Source organism: Ornithorhynchus anatinus, chromosome 12 (assembly GCF_004115215.2).
Source record: "Ornithorhynchus anatinus isolate Pmale09 chromosome 12, mOrnAna1.pri.v4, whole genome shotgun sequence".
NCBI lineage: Eukaryota > Metazoa > Chordata > Mammalia > Monotremata > Ornithorhynchidae > Ornithorhynchus > Ornithorhynchus anatinus.
In genome coordinates, this window is record NC_041739.1 from 41,188,788 (window position 1) to 41,214,640 (window position 25,853).

A 25,853-nucleotide genomic window follows, 5' to 3' on the forward strand; every position below is an offset into this window, starting at 1 on the left:
GTGGCCTGCAGTATTTCCAGACTCCATTCGCTCTCAATCAATCAGTCAGTTGTATTTGTCAAGCGCTTACTAGGTGCAGGGCACAGTAATAAGAGCTTGGGAGATTACCATACAATAGAGTTGGAAGACAAGATCCCTGCCTTTAAGAGCTTACAGTCTAGTGAAGCAGTGTGGCCTAGTGGCAAGAGAGTGAGACTGGGACCTAGGTTCTAATCCCAGCTCAGCCACTTGCTTGCTTTGAGCAATTCACTTAATGTCTCTATGTCTCTCTTTCCTCATGTGTAAAATAGAGTTTCAATACCTGTTCTCCCTCCACCTTAGACTTTAAGCCCCATATGGTACAGAGAATGTGTCTGATCTGATTATTGGTAATCTACTCCAGTGCTTAGTACGGTGGTTGGCACATAATAATGGTGGTATTTAAGTGCTTACTATGTGCAAAGCACTGTTCTAAGTGCTGGGGGGATACTAGGTGAACAAGTTGTCCCATGTGGGGCACACAGTTTTAATCCCCATTTTACAGATGAGGTAACTGAGGTACAGAGAAGTTAAGTGGCTTGCCCAAAGTTACACAGCTGGCAAGCGGCGGAGCTGGGATTAGAACCCACAACCTCTGACTCCCAACCCCAGGCTCGTTCCACTGAGCCACGCTGCTTCTCTGATAGTGTTTAACAAATGATATAATAATTATTATTATTATCATTAGAAACAGATAATAAAATAAAGTACTGAGAAGGAAAGAGGGGCATTCATTCATTTAATCATATTTATTGATCATTTACTGTGTGCAGAGCACTGTACTAAGCACTTGGGAAAGTACAATTCAGCAATAAAGAGAGACAATCCCTGCCCACAACAGTCTCACAATCTAGATTGACAGACAGCATCATAAATAAATACAATTACAGATATATAGGTAAGTGTTGTGGGGCAGGGAGGGGGCGAAGAACAAAGGAAGCAAATCAGGGTGATGCAGAAGGGAGTGGGAGATGAGGAAAAGAGGTCAGAGTAGAGATATGTACATAAATTCTGTGGGACTTATTGTACTCTTCCCAAGAGGTTAGTACAACGTTCTGCATGCTGTAAGTACTCAGTAAATACCATTGATTGATTAATTAATTGATTGGGACTGAGGGTGGAATGAATATCACAGACCCGAGGGGTTAGGCAATGTAAAAGGGAAGACAAATAGGATGGGGAAAAGATGAATTAGTCACCGAAACCTTTTTAAGGAGATATGATTTTAGGAGGGCTTTGAAAATAGGAGAGTAGTGGTCTGTTGGTAATGAAAGGGGAGGGAGCTCCAGGCCAGAGGGAGAACATGGACAAGGGGTTGGTGGAATGACAGAATAGACTGAGGCATGTGGAGTGAGTAGGTTGGTGTTAGAGGAGTGAAGTGTGTCAGTTGAACCTCACTCAGATAAGAGATGAGAGATGCTAGTAAACTCATTATCGGCAAGGAACGGGTCTGCCAACTCTGTATACTGTATTCTCCCAAGTGCTTAGTAAAGTGCTCTGCACACAGTAAATGCTCAGTAAATACCGATTCATTGATTGATTAAGAGGGGTAAAACTGATTGAATGCCTTAAATCAATCAATGATATTTACTGAGGGCTTACTCTGTGCAGAGCACTGTACTAAGGTCTTGGGAGAGTAAAATAGAATTAGCAGATACGTTCCCTGACCATAACGAGCTTAAAGTCTAGAATCTTAAAGTCAATGGTAAAGGGTTTCTGTTAAGGCTGAGGAGGATGGAAAACCAATGGAGATTCTCAAGGAGTAGGGAGTTGAGGACTAAATATTTTTTTTAGAAAAATAATCCAGGCAGCAGACTGACGTAGGGACAGGAGTAGGGAGAGGTAGGCACAGGGAGCCTCATTTAGAACAGGCACTGTGTCCAGCCCAATTATCTTGTATTCTTTCTCTCTTTCTCCATCCTTATATTGAGTCTTGGGGATATCAGTGTCCATGTGAATGTTCCCAATTACTATTCTGCTACTTGCTTCCTATAATTCAATCATAATAACAATAATGACAACATTTGTTAAATGCTTACTTGTACTAAATGCCAAACACTGTACTAAGTACTGGGGTAGATACAAGATGATCGGTTCCTATGTGGGGCTCACAGTTTGAATAGGAGGGAGAACAGGTATTGAATCCCAATTTTGCAGAGGAGGGAACTGAGACACATAGAAGCGAAGTGACTTGCCCAAGGTCACACAGCTGGTATGTAGCAGAGTCAGAATTAGAACCTAGGTCCTCTGACTCCCAAGCCCGTGCTCTTGCCAGTAGACTATGCTGCTTCTCATCTCCAATGGCCTCCTGTTCCACCCCCCCTCAACCTCTCTTCACTTCAGACCCATAATTATCTCTTCATCTCTAGTTACTGTACAATGTCTATGCTTACCAACTTTGAAATTCCTCTTTCCTACCACCACATCCTTACCTGCTTTCTCTCCCACATACCCCTGCCTTGGCAATTCTGTCCTGTTAGCCCACAGAGACCTCCAATCGTTTGACCCCTTCCAATATTCTAAAGTCATCATCCCCCATTTGGCATCCATACCCAAATTACCTTCTCTTGATGCACAAATTGACACCCTCAACAACCCCCTCTCCAGTGAACTCACCTCCCTCGTTCCCTTGTCCCTTGTCAGAGAAGTTAAGTGACTTTCCCACAGTCACACAGCTGACAGGTGGAAGAACTAGGATTAGAACTCATGACCTCTGACTCCCAAGCCTGGGTTCTTTCCGTTAAGCCAGGCTGCTTCTGATGTAGTCGTCAAGATTGGACACAATAAGTACTTGTAGCATTATGGTAACAGTTTAGATGGAGCAGAAAGGGCAGATTTTCAGGTTGTTGTTAGTGCTGGGGCTATAAATTAAAGGGCTTAGCAGTGGCATAGAGAGAATCCTCTGTGCTGCAGGGCCTACAGTTCTGATACATATCATTTTCCAATCACTCAAGGAAATTAGAGGAAATAGAACAGGACATACTTCATTGGGCTGGTCCCCAAGTCCTGTAGCATACAACATTTGTAGGAGACATTCAATTGTATTCAGGGTTTCCTGCCTATTGTCAGTTAAGGGAATGTCTTATTTATTCCCCCAACCTCCCAAAATAAATAGCTAACATACAGTTGTATTTAGGATTTTCCTCCCCATTGAGAGGTCCAGGTGGGTAGCAGAGTTCCTGGCCCCTGGGGATCCATCTCAGCATATCCTGACTCTGCCTTTGCAGGAAAAGTGACCAATGGCCTGAAACAGAAAAGGAGAATCACTCCACCAAACTAATTTAGGAAAAAGCATCAAGGTGGGGGGGGGGGGGGGGGGCGAAGGAATAGGGGCATAAATGGTGGAACGCAGAGCTGTTCGGGCAGGCAGGTGGCCTATTTCCTGTGTGTATTAATGTGAGGCAGGGCCTGGTTGCCCAGTGAAAGCTAGGCGACTGCCCCAAATCAACACTTATTATTTTATCCCAAGAACCTGATGCCTCATTATTACGTTCAGCATCAGTCTGCCATGGCAACAGCTGTGAAGGCACAACTTACAGGATTTGGAGATGGACTGAAAGTCTGTATTGAATCAAAGAAGAAAGAAGAATGAAAGAAGGTTTACATGTTTTTGAGACAGGAAGGAAGGTGCTGAGGTCTATAGTGCTCCTCTTTTCTTCCCACTCATGCACTGGCATACCTACTCTCTCAATCCCAATTAGCCCACTTTCAAACACTCTAGAAATTCTGTTTTACCCACTGTGACAATAAGGCAGATTCATGTGTTTTTCAAAAATAATTATGCTGTCAATAACTACTTTGACAATAAGACAGATGCAGCGTGGCTCAGTGGAAAGAACCCGGGCTTGGGAGTCAGAGGTCATGGGTTCTAATCCTGGTTCTGGACTTGTCAGCTGTGTGACTTTGGGCAAATCACTTCACTTCAATGTGCCTCAATTCCCTCATCTGGAAAATGGGGATTAAGAAAGTGAGCCCCATATGGGGCAACCTGATCACCTTGTATCTCCCCCCAGAGCTTAGAATAGTGCTTTGCACATAGTAAGTGCTCAACAAATACCACCATTATTATTATTATTATTATTATGATTGACTCTCACCAAAATTCTGTTTCCCTGCCCAATTCTGTGTCGTCTTTAGAATGTCAATGACCTTTCCCTTACCGGTGGTGACTTGCTCAGGTTTTGCAGTCAGCCTTTGTCTCTCAGAGGCCTCCCCATCTTACAAGTTATACATTCCATCACTAAAGAAAACATCTGATTAATAATAATTAATAATAATAATAATTACAGTATTTCTTAAGTGCTTACTATGTGCTAAGTGCCAGGGTAGATACAAGGTAATTGGGTTGGACACAGTCTCTGACCCACATGAAGCTCACACTATTATTAATAATAATAATAATAATAATAATAATGTTGGTATTTGTTAAGCTCTTACTATGTGCACAGCACTGTTCTAAGCACTGGGGTAGACACAGGGGAATCAGGTTGTCCCAAGTGGGGCTCACAGTCTTAATCCCCATTTTACAGATGAGGGAACTGAGGCACAGATAATTTAAGTGACTTGCCCAACGTCACACAGCAAACAGGTGGCAGAGTCAGGATTAGAGCCCATGACCTTCTGACTCCCAGGCCCATGCTCTATCCATTCCACCATGCTGATTTTCACCCAATTCTGATTCTGACTGATTCTGACCATAACAGGGCTAGATTCTAGGTAACAGGTTCAGACCAGATCTAGAAGTTCTAGGGGTTCTAGAGGGCCAGACTAGTGAGTGCAGAGAGGGAATTTGAAGAGTAGAAGTTCCTTTGCTTCTGCTGGACCACCATTCAAAGTCAGGGGCCTGGTTTGACTCAGGGCCAGGAAACCGAGTGCCAGAATGATGGAAGCAAAGACATTTCCATGAACACCTTGGACCCCACACTGGCAATCTAATAACCATCCACTCAGAGCTGTGGAACTTCACATCTCCAGGGATACTCTAAACAGGACTGAAAAACCTCCAAGATGACATTTCCAGCTCAGGAAGAACAGTGGGGAAGAGTTTGTATGAGCGATGATGCTGATGGTGATGTCAAAGGTGAGACTGCATCCAAGAGTGTGAGTCTTTTTGGGGGAGAATCTCTGGTACTCTCTGTCCATAAAAATACAGTGGCACACATTTCTGGATCCTTGCTGTCTAGATGAGCATGTGTCAGGCACCAATGGTTTAGAGGGAAAAGGAATGTCCGGCAGGACATGTGCTTGAGTTTTTTTTTATGACAGCATTGATGGCTTGTGCTTGAACCATCCACACTCTCTTTCCAGTTGTCCTGTGCCCAGTGACATTCATTTCAAATTGGTGGTAGGGAAAGTGAGATCAGTCTGTGGTCCTGGAATAGGGTATTTCTGTAACTGGAACAGCAGCAGACGTCACTGTATTCTCACCCATTTGGAGAATCATCATTAAGTTAAGATGTTCAGGTTGGTTTAGTAAGAGTGGTGAGAAGTGGTATTTTCCACTTCATTGTGAAAATCAAAAGAAAAGCAAAAAATCCCAAAACAAAAATTTGTCCACCCAAGAAGAGCACCACTAATACTTTATCCCTTTTTTTCTTTCATCTCACTTCCATTTCCAGGGCACAGTTCTAGTTACTGAAGTTACTAATTTATCTCAACTATTACTTGTTTCCTTCTAGACTGTAAACTCCTTGAGAATAAGGAACATATCTACCAACTTGTATTGCACTTTCCCAAGTGCTTAGAACAGTGCTCTGCCCATGGTAAACCCTCAATAAATATGATTGATTGATTGCACTGCACAGAAAGCATTTAATAAATACCATTGGTTGATTTAGTTTAAATCTTCAGCTAAGGAGAAAACTCAGATGAGAATATCATGGTGGTGTTTTGACTGAGTTGCTTAATCCAGACTTCCAACTCATCCAGAGGTGATCTATTTTTACAATTACTGGATCCCTTGTTTACTTAACGAGAAGACCATGATTTTTAACAGAGATTAGTCATTTTTGGGTGATATTTTATGCTAAACAAAACCGGTGGAGAAATGATAATCTTTCCAAAGAGGTTAATTTGGTCACATAGAATTGGAAAATACCTACACACATAAATGATCTGGACAGTTCAAGGTCCCCTACCCTCCCCAAAAAAATTTGGAGAGAATTTGCCAGATATACAAAATCTTTTTTTTTTCTATATTTGTTAGAAATATCCCCATAATTGTCACCCAAGCATAAAACCCCAAACTGACTAGTACCTTGAAGAACACACCAGTGAATTCTGGTACTTTTTCTCTATTTAAATCGTGTGCTAGATCATTGTTAAACAGAACTGAAGGTCCTTCTCCCACTGAAACCACAAAATAACTACAGAAAAAGGAAAATTTTCCCCACTGCTATGAAATTCATTGTTAGGGAGAGGATTGCACTAGCTGCAGAAATGGCATGAAAAAGAACCTCACTGAGAATTGCTGGGGCGTTCCATTTGACTGAAACGTAGACAGGAGTATAATGACAGAAATGATAAAGTGAAGGTATTCCTCCTAACAGCTCAATTTCAGTGCCATTTTCTTTCATCCCATATCAGAGTTGCACAAAGGGAAAAGGGAAAGAGGAGCCCAGGGGAGATGAGAAGCCTAGTGGTGGACAGGATGAATTTCCACTCTTTCCCCACCTCCATCATTTTAGCCGGGAGAAGGAGCGGGAGACGGAGATCTGACGCCTCACACTTTCTGGATCGACTATTAGAGCCCAGAGAAGGAAGTACAGAGTCTCACCTAAGGCTTTGCAGCAAGTGCCTCTACTTGGTGAAATGTATGGTATTTACGGAGCTCTTACTGTATGCAAAAGTTGTGCTAAGCACCTGGAGGGGTAGATATGATCCCTGCCCATAAGGAATTCAGTCTACAGGGGAAGGCAGACTTTAAATAGGTTAGGGATAGGGGAAATAGTTGAGTATAAGGACACTTACTTAAGTATTATGGGATTCGGGGGAGCTATCAAAGTGTTTACAGGTTATATAGCCAAGTATGCAGTGGATTCAGAGGAGAGAGTGGATAGGAGAAAAAAAAAGGCTTAGTTAATACAGTTCAGGAACTCTTCGTATGGTACATCTCCAGAACTATAAGTGAAGGATCCAGGCCAAGTTTCCTCAAACCAGGTGAAGTAGGCAGTTGAGATGATTACTGGGGTAGTTCATGAAAAGTGATTTTTTTTTCCTCCTGAATAATATTTTTTTTAAAAGCAATTTTATTTTGCTCATGTAAATCTGGTGATTTCTATTTCCAAATGATCTGGTTAGCTCCTCTGGTGCTAACTTTTTCACTGTGCCTCTTCTGTCCTGTCTTGCCTGGAACGCTCTCCCTCCTCAAATCCACCAAACAATTACTCTTCCCCCACTTCAAAGCCCTACTCAAGGAATATCTCCTCCAAGAGGCCTTCCCAGACTAAGTCCCCTTTTCCTCACCTCTCCCTCCCTTCCATGTCATCTCGTCTAACACCCTTTGCTCTTCCCCCCAGCCCCACAACACTTATGTACATATGTATATATATATATTTATACATCTATAATTCTATTTATTTATATTGATGCCTGTTTACTTGTTTTGCTGTCTGTCTCCCCCCTATAGACTGTAAGCCCTTTGTGGGCAGGGATTGTCTCTATTGCTTTATTGTACTTTCCAAGCGCTTAGTAAATAACAATAAATAAGCACTGATAGTACAGTGCTCTGCACCCAGTAAGCACTCAATAAATATGACTAAATGCATGAATGAAATGATCACTCAATCGTATTTACTGAGTCCTTAGATGTGCACAGCTCTGTGCATGTAAGATCACAGGCCTGGGAGTCAGAGAACCTGGATTCTAATTCACTTGTCTGCTGTGTGACCTTGGACAAGTCACTTAACTTCTCCTTGTTGCAGTTACCTCATCTGTAAAATGGGGAATAAGACTGTGAGCCTCATCTGAGACATGGATCATGTCCAACCTGATTATCCTGCATCTACCCTAGGGCTAAGTAGTGTACAGCATACAATACTAGTACAGTATCTGGTAGTACAGTGTTCTGGATGCAGTAAGTGTTCAATAAATACGACTGAATGAATGAATGGTTCATAGTAAGCGCTTAAGAAATACCATTTTAAAAAATCAAACAAAAAAATGAGCTTACAGTCTAAAGCAGGAAATGGGCATTAATATAAATAAATGATTACAGATAATAAATAATGAGTTATTATATTTGCTAAGCGCTTACAATGTGCCATCCACTGTTCTAAGCACTGGGGTAGATACAAGGTAATTAGACTGTCCCACGCGGCACTCAAAATCTTAATCCTCATTTTACAGATGAGGCAACTGAGGCACAGAGAAGTGAAGTGGCTTGCCCAAGGTCATATAGGAGACAAGTGGCAGAGTCATGATTAGAACCCACAACCTCTGACTCCCAAGTTTGTGCTCTTGCCTCTAAGCCACACTGCTTCTACTTATGTACATGTGATATGGGGCTGAGGGTGGGGTGACTACAAAATGCCCAAAGGGTACAGATCCAAATGCATAGTAGATGACACAGATTGGGGATTGAGTCAAAGAAAAGAGGGCCTAATGGGGAAGAATTCTCGGAATGAGAATGAGAATGAGAAAAGAAGCAGAGAAATCTAGTGAAATGAATATTGGTCTGGGAGAGATCTGAATTCCAGCCTGGTAATTTTCTCATCTTGTGCAACTTTCACTAAGTCATTTAACCTCTCCAAAAGGCCTTTTCTGATGAGGCCCTCATTTCCCCCATTACCCTCCCATCTATATTTTCTGTGCACCTGGATTTTTAACTCTCAAACACGTGATACACACCCCAATCCCAGTCCTTATGTACATATCCTTATGCACATATGTCTCATTCCCCTATCAATAACTCATATGCAAGAGTTGGGCATCTTATCAATGATGATCAATGATCATCTCATCAATGCCTGTTCTCTCTCATACTTGAGCCCCATTGTATGAGCCCCTCACTTGAACTGTGAGCCCCATGTGGGACCTATCTTGTATATACTCCAGTGCTTAGTACAGTGCTTGGCACAAAGTAAGCGCTCAACAAATACCACAATTATAATTATTTTAATGTCTGTCTTTTCCTCTAGGCTATGACTTTCTTGTGGGCAGGGAACATGCCTATGTTTGGTGGTCGAAAAAATTCCTGGCTTCAAATATTTTTCAGAAATAAGAAGCTAAACTGATAATACATAACCCCATTTTTTCCTACTTGCCAGTTCACTAAAAATAAATTTTCTTCCAGTGAGCATGCCTTTGTCTGCAGTTCAGTGCTCTAAACTTACACTGCCTGCATTTGGTACTTTTCTGGGATTACAAGGTTATTTTGCATGCTGTTTAGGAATAGCAGGGTCTTCTGCAATGTTAGGAATCTGGTATTTCTTAAACAATTTTGAAAAAACTGTATAATACCAGAAAATGAAAGCATGGAAACCCTTATAAATACAGAATCAGGTATAATAAGTGAGGTGTCTAGTGGATTGTAACATACCTGCCAATGTTGAAGATGATAAATTTTCCACCTGTAAAAGCACTAAACGAAATTCTACCAGGCATTTATATGCTTTTCCTTTATAGATACACCCAGAGGCATTTGGCAATGGATGTATTTTTAGAATCCAAGTACTATACACATAAATAAAATGTGTAGGAGAATTTAAGTGAAAAAGTTGATGCATACTTTTGAAATCTACCAAACTAAGTATGCATTTCCTTCCAACCTCAAACCTCAGATCACTTTACAAATAGGACTTCATTAAGACTCCCAGGGCTGTAAAGAAATCATCCTCCTCCATTTTCAAGATGGAAATGCTGAGACATACCAGAAATGCTCACAACTTCAAAATCACACACAGTGGAAGGAAATCAGATGTCATGGAGTCTATCCCCTAAAAGAGTCAACCCAATCCTGATTGATGTAATGTCAGCCATCTGTCTTTGCTGTTTTTTCCAAACTAGGCTATCCCATTCCCTGACTTTTTTGCTTCTCTGAGTTGCTTTAAAAGATTTCTTCTGTCCACCTTGTTCTGGTTTCTCCACTTCAGCTCACTCGGCTGTCAGCCAGTCTCCTCGCCGATCTCACCAAGAAGGTGTGGAGAAACAGAGAGTAGAATGAACGGTGCATGGTTTTAACTTTAAGAAAACAAGTGCTGTATCTACTACATATTATCTTAAAATTGGATTTTCTTTATCAAGTTTAGGGAATAAACAGGAGGACCATGTTAATGAAATGATCGACAAAAATAGCCATTAGTGGGAATCGAGACATGCACTGACCTGCCAGTTGTGTGTGTGTCTGTATGTGTTTGTGTGTGTGTGAGCACCTATGTGGATATGTGTTATAGATACATGTCTGTATAGGGGAGGTGACTTAGTCTATGAGGTTCTATGACAGATTGGCACATTTTGTCCTACTAAATATTATTCAGGTAAAATCCCTCAAGATGATGTGACCATCCCATGGCTTTTAATGGCTAACAATTCATCTTCTCAGAGTTTGAATTACTAGGTCACCCAAACTGGTGACCAGGGGTGGTGCTGGTGTAGAGAGAGGAAGGAATGCAGATTGATTGCAGGGATGCATCTGGTTTCCTTTGAAACTGAAGCAGTTGAGGGCAAATCTGGAACTGACCCATTTGGAGGGGGGACCCTAGTCTGGGTGGCTGCAGTCAGGGGGGTCTTCCAGCCGGGCGTGGGGAGCTGTCAACACCATCGCTCCCAGGCTGTATGGGAGAATGGAGACGCATGCAGCTGGTTTCCGCCACTGGACCAGAGGACACAGAGGCTGCTTCAGCAGGGGATAGTCCTCTTCCTTCCCCTCACAGCAGGAAAGCACTGTAAACTGAAACAGCTCTGTCCCAGCTCCGGGAGGGGGTTCGTGCTGCTCAAGGTCTGTTGTCCCACTGGTCAGACCAGAGCGGGGAAATCAGCAAGGCACCTGCGAGGAGCCTTGTGTCTGTTTTCTTTTATTTAAAAATGAGTCAAAAATTGATCCCCTGGGGCCAGCAGCCATCCAAGGCAGGGGTGACCCCAGAGCATTCATTCATTCAATTGTATTTATTGAGCACTTACTGTGAGCTAAGCACTGTGCTAAGCGCTTGACGAGGGAGCACTGGGGCTGCACAAAGGGGCCAGGTACCAGGCCAGATATGACTAGCTGGGGAAGGTGGCACCACATTGGACTTCAGTTCAACTCCTTCTTGGTAGAATTGATAAGATGCCCAGACAACTTTGTATGCCAACCTAACACTTCGAATGCAAACCACAGCCCCATTGTGGAGTCATCTTGGGCAAGTCACTTAACTTCTCTGTTTCAGTTCATTCATTCATTCAGTTGTATTTGTTGAGTGTTTACTGTGCATGGAGCATTCATTCATTCAGTTGTATTTTTTGAGGGCTTATTGTGTGCGAGCACTGTACTAAGCACTTGGGAGAGTACACTATAAGAGTAAACAGACATATTCCCTGCCCACACAAGCTTACAGTCTAGAGGGGGACGCAGACATTAATATAAATAATTATGGATGTGTACATAAGTGCTGTAGGGCTGGGAAGGAGATGAATAAAGGGAACAAGTAAGGGTGATGCAGAAGGGTGTGGGGGAGAGGAAAGGAGGGCTTAGTCAGGGAAGGGGATGTGCCTTCAATAAGGTTTTGAAGGGGGAGAGCGTAATTGTCTGATTGAGGAGGGAGGGTGTTCCAGGACAGAGACAGGGCGTGGGCGAGAGGTTGGTGGCCAGAGAGGTGAGATCGAGGTACAGTGAGAAGGTCGGCATTAGAGGAGTGAAGTGGGCAGGGTGGGGTGTTGTAGGACAGTTCTGAGGTGAGGTAGGAGGGGGCAAAGTGATTCAGTGCTTTAAAGTCAATGGTGAGGAGTATCCGATGCAAGATGGGAAATCTTTGGAGTAATAATTAATAATAACAGGAAAAACATTGTGATATTTCTTAGGTGCTTTCTATGTTCTAGTAATAACAGTGATAGTGGTAGCTACAGTATTTATGAAACTCCTAGTATGGTGTGCAGAGCATGGGAGAGACTACACAGGAGGGAATTAGATAAGGTGCCTATCTAAGGGTTCACAATCTAAGAGTAAAAATGGTGAGAAGGTACTCAGGCACTGGGGGTAAACACAAGGTAATCAGGTCAGACATAGCCCCTGTCCCACATGGCTTCCCAATATGAAGGAGAGGGAGAACATTTATTTCATCACCATTTTATGGATGAGGACACCGAGGCACAGAGAAATTAAATGACTTGCCCGGGTTTACACAGCAAACAAGCATCAGGGCCAGGGTTAGAACCCAGGCCCTCTAACTCTGGGGCCCATACTGTATTTATGGAACTCTTACTGCGTACAGACTTGATCCCTGCCCTCAAGGGAGCTTCCGATCTAGCAGGGGAGACAGACATCAAAATAAATTACAGATAAGGAAACTTGGGGTGGGGTGAGGGCCGAAATGTTTAAAGGTTTCATATGCAAGTGTATAGGTGAAGCAGAAGGAAGGGAAAATAAGATAGGGAGATGAGAGATTAGTCAGGTAAGGTTTCCTGGAGGAGAAAGACTGGGGAAAGCAAGTGTGGCCTAGTGGAAAGAGCATGGGTGTGAGAATCAGAGGACCTGGCTTCTAATGTCGGCTATACTGCTTGCCTGCTGTGTCATTTTCTGGAGGTCACTTTGCTTTTCTGGGCTTCAATTTCCTCATCTGAAAAATGAGGATAAACCTGTCCTCCTTTCTTCTTAAACTGAGAGCCATGTGTGGGACAGGGACTGTGACTGATTTGATTATCTTGTACCTACCCCAGCAGTTCAAACATAGTTAACATTAAATAAATACCATCATTTTTCATATTTTGATGATTTTAAGGATATGCTGCTGTCTAAGCAGGATCAGAGGACTAAAAGAAATTTAGCCATAGAAGTAATACAACATTTGGAGACTCAAATAGCCAAACCTGAGGAGGAAGACAATATAATAATGATGGTATTTATTGAGTGCTAAATATATAGTAGGTGCTGAGATATGATACATGATGACTGAGTCAGACAGAGTGTCTGTCCCATATGAGACTCGTGGTCTAAGTGGAAGGGAGAATGTGTGTTTGATCCCCTTGTTACAGATGAGGAAACTGAGCACTGAGAAATAAAGTGACTTGCCCAAGGTCACACAACGTGCTAGTTGTCCAGCTTGACCTACAACTCATCTTCTGATTCCCAGTTCCATGGTCTTTACACTAGACCACACTATCTCCCTCTGAATGGAGCCCGATACAGCAAAGGAAATACAAAGAGTGAATTATCCACTCCTTGGTGGATAATCAGTGTATGTGAGCACCCATGGGTGTTTATGCGGGCGAGCGTGTGTGAATGTAAATTCCAAGTAATTTACATTCACACAGAGATAATCTGTCTGTGACCTCAACCTGGACCAACTTGCTATCGCAATATGTGTGCTGTTACCCATAAGGGACCAGGTGAGAGAATATGGTTGGCTCAGTGTAAATCATCACTGCTAACCGCAAAAGCAACTCAACCGCTGGCAGTAGGACAGAACTCTTTCCTCTTAACCAATGGCTTCTGAGTAATGTTTGTAGGTGGCAGGGATGGCATCTACCAACTCCATTGCACTGTATGTACTACAATGCTCTGCCCATGTTAGGTGCTCAATAAATACCATTGATTGATTATATGATTTCCTGGGATAAAGTTTCCAAGTGAGATATTCTTTCTCAAAACTACTGAGTCCTGGATGCCACTTTACCTTCAGCAGTATGGTCTTTAAGCTGAATGACAACCACTGGTATTTGCATGGAAATAGGAATTGTTCTTAATTGGCATAATCAGGAAGGAGCAGTTGAAAAAAGGAAGGAAGGCCAAAACGTTTTGTCTCAGCAAAAAGGGAAGAGATGGCCAACTGACGTTTTCAAAGGGAAAAGACTATATGCCATTTGAATATTGTATCTAAAGAGAAGGAGACGGACAGTCACGGACCAATTTCAAAGAAAGGAAGCAGAGAGAAGAGGCATTGCCATTCAGAGAGTTCTCAGAGGAGAAAATTCTTTCAGAAAATGTATAATTAAGTGGACTTTCCTGGAAGAGATAAAGGTGGAACGTGTGTCTGATTGTGAGACATAGAAACAGTGAGAGTTTGATTGTGAAAGATGGGAGCCGCTGGGCCTGATTGTGAGGAATGGAGACAGTGAATGTTTGATTGTGAGAGATAGGTGCTTCCTGATTTTTGAGGTCGACCCTCATCTGACAGTGGAATCTTTCCTATGAGACTCTGCCCTTTGAACCATTTTAGAAAGACAAAGTAATTGGAATTAAATTTCCCCTTTTAGGTGGGAAGATGGAAAATGATTATACTCTCCTGATCTATTCCTTTTACTAGATTTTCAGAGCTCATAGATTTTCAGAGCAGAGGACATGTCAGAGGAAGATGGAGATGAAACAGAGTGATTACATTTCAGAATTCGCTCTGCTCACAGGATCACGCTTACCTCCTCAACCATTTTAGGATCATCTCAGACCCCTCAAAATATCAAGAGAGTCCTTCTCCAGATCCCAGCCTGACTTTCCCCCACCTTCTGGATCCTCAAAAGAAAATCTAGACGTACAGCTTTCTTGTCGGGAAGACTTTCATTTACACAGTATTTTAAAATAAACTTAAGAATCTCTTCAGGTCATCACTTGTTTCAAATACTTGAGTTGGACCGGATTTTCTGAGACCAAGATCGTGAGATTTTGAGATTTATCTGCCTACCGTACAGCGTTGAAATTTGGCATCAGAAAGGCCCAGCACAGCCTGGTAATTCAAGGATTTTCTATTTCAATAGCTAGCTACAATCAGAGACGACAGACTAGTGGGAATGTGCTAGTAGAATCAACAGCACCCAAGACCTGTCAGAGAATTCTCTGGAAAACTGCCGTGGGCACCGGGTCTCTCCTAGAGAGTGAAGAACAAATACCCGGGCACACCATTCTCCTTAGCAGAGCAGCTTTTCTGATCATCAGCCTGGCTAACTCTGGAGGTGATCGTGACGGATTGAAATGCTACACTGTGCCCAGCACAATGATGTTCTCATTAGTTTCATTTTTTGCAAGTGCAACCAAGTTCTCCTGGAGCTGGAATCCCCCAACACCGAAATGATGTGTCATTTGCTGCGGGGGAGGGGTGCATGGTTGGATAGATTTGTTTCTCGTTAACGCCGTTTGAGACGAACCGGGTGGTGAGCCCGCTGATGGGAGCCAGATGCTGCCTCCTCTGCCCTCGTTTTTTTTTTTCCCAAGCAGGCGATGAAAACATTTTGCATAAACAAATTCCAAATCATAACTAATCATAGGAAAGCTGACAAAAGTATGCTATCCTACTCTATGAAAATACTAATCAAAGCAGCTTGTCAATTGTTAAAGTTAATGATTTAGATATGCAAACTCTGACTAAATTTTGGTAGGTAATTACATAATTATGCACAGGTTAACACAATCAAAAATAGCAATTGCTTCCTCTGGCTGCAAACTGTGCCAGAATTCCACACTCCTACTTTGTACCTGACTATACATCTCCTCACAAAATATCACAGTAGACAAAGTTTGGGGGGGGCAGCCCCTTCCCCAAATCCCCTCAATTCTTGTCTCATTCGATTTTCCACAGTTGGGACCAGAAGAGGATTCTGGCCCTAGGTTCTTCTCCCCCATTCCCCAGTGGCAGCTCCAGAGTCACCAATCCATAGATGTTTGTGTTGTTTGTGGTTGTGGGGGGCCTGGGGGAAGTTGGCCAGGGAGGTTATGTGACCAAATCCCTGAATTGGATGGCAGTGAGGTCAAAACCTCCATTCAGATCCTCTACTCCTTTGTGGCCGAATCTAGATGGCCACACCTTTCTTTGGCCACCATCCCACATTCAAAAGGGATAATGAGACTGCCTAGGCAGTGGAGATAAATGACAATGGATAAGCAGCATGGCCGAGTGGATACAGCATGGGCCTGGGAGTTAGAGGACTTGGATTCTGATGCCGGCTCCACCATTTATCTGCTGTGTGACCCCAGGCAAGCTACTTTACTTCTCTTTGTCTTGGTTCCCTCATCTTTAAAATGGGTATTCAGACTATGAACCCCATGTGGGACGTGGACTCTGTCCAACCCAATTAGCTTGTCTCTAACCCAGTGCTTAGTATTCATTCATTCAATCCTATTTATTGAGTACTTACTGTGTGCAAAGCACTGTACTAAACACTTGGGAGAGTACATTACAACAATAAGCAGTCACAATCCCTGCCCACGATGAGTTTACAGTCTGGAGTATACAGTAGAGTACAGTGCCTGGCACATAGAAACCACTTAACCAATACCACATACACAGATACACACATATACAGACAAACACATACACACACAAATCCCCTGCCCTACCATTACCCAGGTACTCAAAGAATTATCACAGATGTGGGAGATGCCTTGGTATTTGCATGCATCCCAATAGAAGAGAAGCACCCTCCTCCAACCTCTGCTCTTCCCCGCAGGCCCTAACTGCCTAATGGTCACATGCAGCCCACTGAAGTTATAATGGTACTTACTATGTGCTAAGCCCTGTACTAAGAGCTGGGGCAGATAATAATACAATCAAGTCACACACCATCTTTGTCCCACATAGGGTTCACAGTCTAAGTAGGAGGGAGAACAAGCATTGAATTCTCATTCATTCATGCATTCATTCAATCATATCTATTGAGTGCTTATTGTATGCAGAGCACTGTACTGGAAGAATACAATATAACTATGAGCAGATACATTCCCTGCTCACAGGGAGCTTACAGTCTAGAGAGGGAGACAGATATTGACAGAAATAAACAAATTACAGATAAATACAAAAGTGTTGTGGGGCTGGGAGGGGGGTGAATAAAGGAAGCAAGTCAGGGAGATGCAGAAGAGAATGGCAGAAGATGAAAGGAGGGCTTAATCAGGGAAGGTGTCTTAGAGATTTGCCTTCAATAAGGCTTTGAAGGGTGGCAGAGTAATTGTCTGTCATATCTGAGGAGGGAGGGTGTTCCAGGCCAGAGGCAGGATGTGGGAGATGGGTTGGCAGCAAGATAGAGGAGAATTCCCAATTCACATATGAGAAAACTGAGCTTTAGAGAAGATAAGCGACTCCCCCAAGGCACACGGCAGGAAGGCGGTGGAGCCAAGATTTAGACCCAGGTTCTCTGATCCCCAGGCCCATGTCTAGCCATGGTGCTTTAGGCTACATGCTCACTGTAGCCTGAGTAGACTTCTGTGTTGTAGTTTACAACGTGAGAGCAAAAACTATCATTCCTCTACATCCCCAGAAAGACAAACAGAGGAGGGAAGCGAGTGTTCCTTCTCCTTTCAGGGCAAGGGGATTCCCCATCTGGGCCATTCAATAGGTCATCCTGAGACAAGGGATTGGACCACTAGCTAGGAGAGTACATCGGTCTAACACATGCCACCCCAGCAGGCTCCTACCTATCTCACTGATTCCAGGCAGCATATGGGTCAGCAGCCAAGGGGGTACAAAGATAATAATAATAATTACAGTATTTGTTAAGTGCTTACTATGTGCTGAGCACTGTTCTAAGTGCTGGGGTAGATACAGGGTAATTAGATTGTCCCACGTGGTGCTCACATTTTTTAATCCCCATTTTTACAGATGAGGTAACTGAGGCACAGAGAAATTAAGTGACTTGCCCAAGGTCACACAGCAGACCAGTGGCGGAGGCGGGATTAGAACCCATGACCTCTGACTCCCAAGCCCGGGCTCTTTCCACTAAGCCACGTTACTTCTCTATACAGAGAAGCAGAGATGGTCCAGTTGCTCTGCCCAGGTTCATGCTCAACAGCGAATGTGTCCAGAGTTGGTTCCACTGGGTGGTGACTGGGTCGTAGGTTTCCTGTTACAATGCCAGAACTAACATCAATCAATTAATCAATCCTCAATGGTTTTATTGAGCACTTACTGGATGCAGAGCACTGTGCTAAGCACTTGGGAGAGTACAATACAACTGAGTTGGTAGACAGGTTCCCTGTCCGCAAACAGCTTAGAGTCTAAAATCAAGAGATGATTTTTCCTGATCTGATCGTGGGTGGGGTTTGGGAGGTATACTAAATGGTAAACTTGCTGGCTTTCTCGGAGAAAACAGTCTCCCTTGAAATCAAGGAAATATGCAATAATACTCAAAGGGATGTGATTTAATAGACTCCATTTTTCACTCCATGCATCAGCCTTTCTGGATCTGAATCCTTCCCCCCTTGCTGACAGATCATAATCCTCATGATGTTTAATAGTTGATGGAGGCAAAACCATCCTTCCAGATCCCACTTCGAGACATTTTCATACAAATTCAAAGAAATGGACCATTTTCACAGGTGATATCGAATTTCACAGTTTTTTGTGACTCTCTGATAGTGTTATTTATATGTGGACTTTTGCTCTGATCAGTGACCCTGAACCAGAATTTTCCATTCATGCTTCCTAGAGATGTTTTGAAGGGAAAGTCGAGGGATTGGGCACTTTGTGAAAGGGAAACATCAGTGGATTCAAATGAGCGTTTTACAGTGTGTTGCATGGCAGCAGCTCAGCTGTTCGCTGCTAAAGGATAGCACTGAGATGACACAGGTGCTGTGCTCAGGAAAAAAAGATGCCTTAGAACAAAGAGAGCAAGAAAGATTTATTATCAGGGTTTCCAAGATGATTATTTGGGGAAACAACAACAACAATAAAAATCTGAAATCAACCCAACAGCAAGACAAAAAACTCTGTAAAAAGGAGATTTATTTACTAAAAAAATTAGTATAATATTTTACCCCTCAGAATTTACTTGGCCTGCATTTTTTTTCTGTTTTCTCTGCTCTTTTTCCCAGTCTTGGTATCTCTCTATCACCAGCCAGGAAATTCTCATTAATCCTTCAGGAAATGCTAGGTGGAGGAAAAATTAGAAATTTTCCATGAAGGGAATTAACCAGACCAGCTGACTTTTAGAGAACATTGCAAGATCCATCTGTGCCAGGAAGCTGACCTCTGACTCTTTGGAATGATAGAAAATCACAGATATTGACTGATTGGAATATTACCTCTCCTTCTTTGAATGTAGATGTGAAGAAGCAGAGAGAAACAGGACGATGAAAGGAGCAGCAGAAGCAAGATAATCGATAAACTGATAAGCAACTCTGGATAATTAGGATTTGGCCATAGGTGTTTTCTCTCAGGAGTACACAATGTTTACCACACATGATCCAATAATCAATAATAATGCTATTTTTTGAGTATTTACCAGGTGCCAACCACTGGGGTAAATACAATACAATCAGATGGGACAAATCCCTTGTCCCATATTTAGTTGCCATTGTTTTTACGAGATGTTCTTCCCCTTGACTCTATTTATTGCCATTGTTCTTGTCTGTCTCCCCCGATTAGACTGTAAGCCCATCAAACGGCAGGGACTGTCTCTATCTGTTGCCGACTTGTTCATTCCAAGCGCTTAGTACAGTGCTCTGCACATAGTAAGCGCTCAATAAATACTATTGAATTGAATAAAGGGGAGCAAGAACACATATTTTATGCCCATTTTACAGATGAGTTAATTAAAGCACAAATAAGGAACTTGCTTAAAATAACAGAACAGGCAAGTGGCGGGAGTGAGATTAGAACCCAGATCTCCTGATTCTCATTCCTGTGTTCTTTCCACTAATCTTTGCCACATCCCTGAGAACTATCACAGGTCAGATATTCTATTAATCTTGCCAATGAAGACACTGAAACAGAGAGAGCAGAAAGGGCCCCCCATATCCCTCACATAGTTTACAGGTTTGTCTTTCTCCCCCAGTAGATTATAATCTCCTACAGGGTAGGAATCAAGTCTACCAATTCTGTTGTATTGTACTCTCTCCTAAGTGCTTAATGTAGTGCTCAGTACATAGTAAGTGCTCAGTAAATATCACTGATTGACGGACATTGCTGCCCAGAACAATAACCAATGATTCAGAGTTTAATAGTTATGCTCTCTCCAATCTCCTTAGAACTCTCCCCCTTTGCTAGGACCAGCTTTAGAGGACATGGGGCAGGAAGACAGTTGCCCATGGCTACCAATTTGGGACACTCATCTGGGAAAAATCTGGTGGGAGATTCCTGGCTCTCTACCACCTCTCTCTCCCTCTCTCTTGCACTCTCTCTCTTTATTCATCCTCGCTCTTTTCCTGCTACATTCCAGTTTTCTCTTGTTGCTCCTCCCAATTCTTAACTTTAGCTCCTTCGTAATTTCCTGTCCCTGAGACCAGTGTTGGAAACTTCCCTCCCTGTAAGAACCACCATGCTCCATATTTAACTCTGGCATTGAATGACCACAATATGCAAAATCTGGAGAGATATCATGCACTAGTTGACGACAATAGCCATAATAATAATGGCATTTGTTAAGTACTTACTATGTGCCAAGCACTGGGGTGGATGTAAGCAAGTCAGGTTGAACGCAGTCCCTGTTCCATTTGGGGCTCACAGTCTCAATCCTCATTTTACATATGAGGTAACTGAGGCACAGAGAAGCAAAGCCCAAGGTCACACAGCAGACAAGTGGCAGCGGTGGGTTTAGAACTTATGACTTTCTGACTCCTAGGCCCATGCTCTCCCCAAGACACCATGTTGCTAGTCATGCATCAGTAAAGTCTTCCTGACATTACAACAAATCACTGGGGGAAAGTCAATTCCCTCTCTACCTCTTCTTCCCCTTCCCCTGCCTTTTCCCCACACTTTCCAATTACTGGCATGAAGCTCTGACCTTCCATTGTCCACAACCTCCCCCCCCTCACCACTACATTCCCAGGCAGATACACCAGAAGCAGCTCAATTCCACTGGGGGGGAAACAAAGGAGAGAAGGAAGTGCCCCTCAGGAAGGCGATGGTGAAGGGGGCAGCTGGCAGACAAGCTGGTATATCTATCCCACCCCAGTTCCCAAGGGTTGATTTCTGTTTCTGGGAAAATGTGCCCCACAATACAGCTTCCACCATGTCACAAGTAACACATCCCAGTTATATCATGGGGTATGCATGTATGTCCTTCCCTACCTTCAAAACCCTCCTGAAAAAAAAAACCTTTCCTAAGACCACATTACCTGACAATCTCCTGAGGTTCCAACCCAAATCCTCTCCTCCTAACTTTTCCATCACAACTGACAACACCATTCTCCCCATCTCTCAAGCCCCAACCATGGCATCATCTTTGACTCCTTTCTCTCTTTCAACCCCCAAATTCTGTCTGTCATCCAACCTTCTTGGTTCACAACATTTCCAAAATTCACCTCTTCCTCTCCAGCAGAACTAACACCATGTTGATCCAAACACTTGTTCTACTCCAACTCTACTCCCTGCTTCCCTTCCTCTGGTCCCTCCCCTCTCTTGTTGTTTTTTTTTTTTAATGGTATTTGTTAAGTGCTTATGATGTGCCAGGGACTGTACTAAGTGCTGGGGTAGATGAGCTAATCAGGATGATCACAGTCCATATCCCACATGGGGCTCACAGTGTTAATCCCCATTTTATAGATATAAATATAGATATAGATTTTATAGAAGTAAGACTCAGAGAAGTTAAGTGACTTGCCCAAGAAGGCACAGCAGACATGTGACGGAGCCAGAATTAGAACCCAGGTCCTTCAGACTCCCAGGCCCTGTCCTTCCACTAGGCCATGTTGCTTCTCAATCTGCCTCTCCACGCAGACTCTCCGGTCCATACTTTGCTCTGCTGCCCAGATCATTTTTCTAAAACGCCGTTTAGTGGAATCTCCCCACTCCTCAAAAACCTCCAATAGTTGTCCATCCCTTTCTGCATCAAGCAGAAAACCCTGGCCATCAAATTTGAGGCACTCAGATCTCTCCCTTTCTTAGCCTCACTTCTCTCCCACAACAGCTCGGCTTGAACACTTTGTTTCAACCCAACCTACTCAATCTCCTTCAAATCTCTCTCAACACCAACCTCTTCCTCACACCCTTCCTTCTGCTTGAAGTTCCTTTGCCTAGCAAATTAGGGAGACCACTGCCATCTTCAAGGCCCTTCTTTATTTGCCTGTCCTCTAGAAGGCCTTCCCTGATTCATTCTTTCATTCATTCAATCGTATTTACTGAGCATGTACTGTGTTCAGAGGACTTTACTAAGTGCTTGGAAAGTACAATTCAGAATGAAGAGAGATAATTCCTTCCCACAACAGGCTTTCGGGCTTGAAGTGGGGAGACAGACATCAAAACAAGTAAGCATGCATCAATAGCATCAATATAAATAGAATTAGAGATATGTACACATCAAAACAAGTAAATAGGCATTAATATAAATAGAATTATAGATGTGTACATATATACATTAATATAATAATGGTGGTATTTGTTAAGCGCTTACTATGTGCAAAGCACTGTTCTAAGTGCTGGGGGGATTCAGGGTGATCAGATTGTCCCACGTGGGACTCACAGTTTTAATCCACATTTTACAGATGAGGTATCTGAGGCCCAGAGAAGTGAAGTGACTTGCCCACAGTCACACAGCTGACAAGTTGCAGAGCCGGGAGTCTAACCCATGACCTCTGACTCCAAAGCCCAGGCAATTTTCCAGTGAACCACGCTGTACATTACATGATTGATGTCTCATCTCTCCATCCTATTTCCCCCACTTCTGACACCTCGGCGCTTCTGCATCTTCGAAATACTTGGTTACTTACACCCCAACTCTTCAACCCCCCTAGCACCTACGTGAATAACTTTAAACTCTATATTTGTAATTTATTTTAATATTTTTCTCTCCCATGAGACTGTAAGTTTCCAGAGGGCATGGATGTCTACCTACTCTATAGTACTTTTCCAAGACTAGAGACTGGAGTCTCCAGTCCTCTGCCAGTCACAACTACAGGAGGGAGAGTCAAGCAGAGGCCTACCCCTTCCATTCCTAGCTTGGCCAGTGGCTAGTGAGTGGAAGGACATCTGCTACAAGTCAAAACTCATCTGTGATGGGCTGCAGAGGCATGGGAGAGAGTCAAGGATATAGGCTCGATTACTGCATGGAAGGAGGCAGTGTTTGACTACTTCTGTATTTTTATTAAGAAAACTCTCTGGATCCATTACCAGAATGATTGCAGATGGAAGTAGGCCGTTCTGAGAGGGACGCATATATGACATTTCTATGGGTCGGACACGACTCGACAGCATACGACAACAATGACAAACCCACAATAAAAGTAGTGTGGCCTAGTGGAAAGAGTACGTGCCTGGGAGTCAGAGGATCTGGATTCTGATCCCACTCTGACAATTGTTTTCTATGTGACCTTGGGCGAGTCAGTTAACTTCTCTGTGCCTCAGTTTCTCCAACTGTAAAATGGGGATTAAATCCTCTTCCCTCCTACTTAGGCTGTGAGCCCCAAGTAGGACAGGTACTGTGTCCAACCTGATAAACTTATGTCTAAACAGCACTTAGAAAAGTGTCCAGTGCTAAGAACAATGCTTGATACATAGTAAGCACTTAACAAATGCCATTTAAAAAAAAGTCTGCTTGACATATAATAGGCACTTAAGAAAATGTAAACAAATAAACAAAGCTTGATTGATTGATAATCCTTACCAGTGTGTCTATTTATTTGTTGTACATTTATTTAATCACTAATCAAATTAGTTTCTTTTTAGCATTTTCACCCATGCTCTGACTCTTTTATCTCTTGTACAGTGGCAATTTATATCCATTTGCCATCCCATTAAATTGTAAGTTCCTTGAAGGTAGGGACCAGACCTCGGAAGTTTTCAAGAGTTTAGAGTGGTATTCTGCCCACAGTAGATGCTCAAAGTGTTCTGGGAATAGGGATGTTGAGGAGGAAGTGGGAGGTCCAGAATAGGGGGTGGTTTAATGAGTGGAACATTACCAACTTTGCAAATTCTCTCCTGCAATCTAGTTTCTGGGAAGTTATCAACTGTATTGTCCACCAATTGTCTCCTGAAATTACAGTGGAGTGGGATAAATAGGATGTGGAGATGAGAGATTAATCAGGGAAGACACACTGGAGGATGTGTGATTTTTAGAAGTGTCTTGAAGATGGGGAGGGTAGTGTCCTCTTGGATGTGAAGGAGCAGGGAATTCCAGGAAGAACTGGTACACAGTGTCGAAACACTGAATTCAGCAGTGCACTAAAGGGTTCATTTTTTTAAGGTATGCACGAGCTAATCATGTTGGACACAGTCCATGTCCCACTTGGAGCTTGCAGTCTTAATTCCCATTTTAAACATGTGGTAACTGAGGCACAGAGGCATGAAGTGACAAGCCCAAGGTCACACTGCAGAAAAGTAGCATATCAGGATTAGAACCCAGGTCCTTCTGTCTCCCAGGCCTGAAGGCCATGTTGCTTCTCTCCCCTCATTCCTCCCAAAGTGCCTTATTTTTTACCAGAGGCAACTTAAGTCCAGTTCCATTTGACTCTTGACTTTTCATTTGTGAAAACTAAACATTTTCTGCAAGTTAAAAATCTGTTATTAAGAAAAAAATGACTTTCTGGGTATTAGGAAATATGTTCTCCAAAAGATGTTTTCTTCAGAATATTGTTCTCTCGTGCACCCCAGTGAACATTTGGCCCAGGAGTTGGGTCACGGTTCAGCGTCAGAGCAGACTTGGAGACTGCACAAATTATTTTATACATCTCTTTCTGTTTGAACCTTAATCACAAAGCCTGATCATGAATTATGAGGCTGATAATCCAGAGTAAAGTTTCTGAGACTTTGTGTTTTTAGTAACCTGACAGAATCCTAATTTTCCAACTCATCCTTTGAATTAATTTGCATATGTGAAATGAAACTCACTCCAAATTTCCCAATTAAATTTTAATTTAAAGATGAGGCACTTTTAACTGTATATAAGTTTTTTTTCACAAATATCCTCAGCAGAAGTGCTAGGGGGACTGAAATCTAACCTGTTCCTTGCACCAAAGGGCTAGGAGCAAGGAATCTGCAATATTCTTTATAATTTCATGGGGTCTTCGAAGGAAATATGCCAATTTTATGGGGACTCCTAGGGAAAAATTCTGATTTCATGTGGATTGGAGTGAAAAGGTAAATTTCATGGGATTTCTAAAAATGGCTGGATTTCTCGGGATCCATGAAATCTCTGACAGCCATGGAGAAAAGGCACAGCCCTGTCATGAGGTACATTTCAGGGCAGTTTTGCAGAACTTTATTCCTCCTCCACCTGCTCGGACATGTCTCTTGTAGATTTGGGGGGCACTCTTTGAGGGTTTAGCTCCCTCCTGCTGTCTATGATACTGCACAGAGGTGTGGCCCTGGGAGGTGGGGTGTCCTGAGGTGGGGGTGAGGTGGGGGCTGACTGCACACGAGGATGCCAGACGTAGAGACTCTCCTGACTTCACACACCCTCCCCCGGCACTATGGGCAAAGTGGTGACATTCATTCAATCGTATTTATAGCACTTACTGTGTGCAGAGCACTGTACTAAGCACTTGAGAGAGTACAACAGAACAATATACAGATATATGCCCTGCCCACAACAAGCTTACAGTCTAGAGGATAATAAATGTCATATTTGTTAAGGGCTCATTGTATGACAGACCCTGAACTAAGAGCTGGTGATGCAAGCAAATTGTGTTGGACACAGTTCCTGTCCCACATGGGGCTCCGTCTCAAGCCCCATTTTACAGATGAGGTAACTGAGGCCCAGTGAAGTGACTTGCGCAAGGTCACACAGCAGACAAGTGGCAGAGCAGGGATTAGAACCCATGACCTTCTGACTCCCAGGCCTGTGCTCTATCC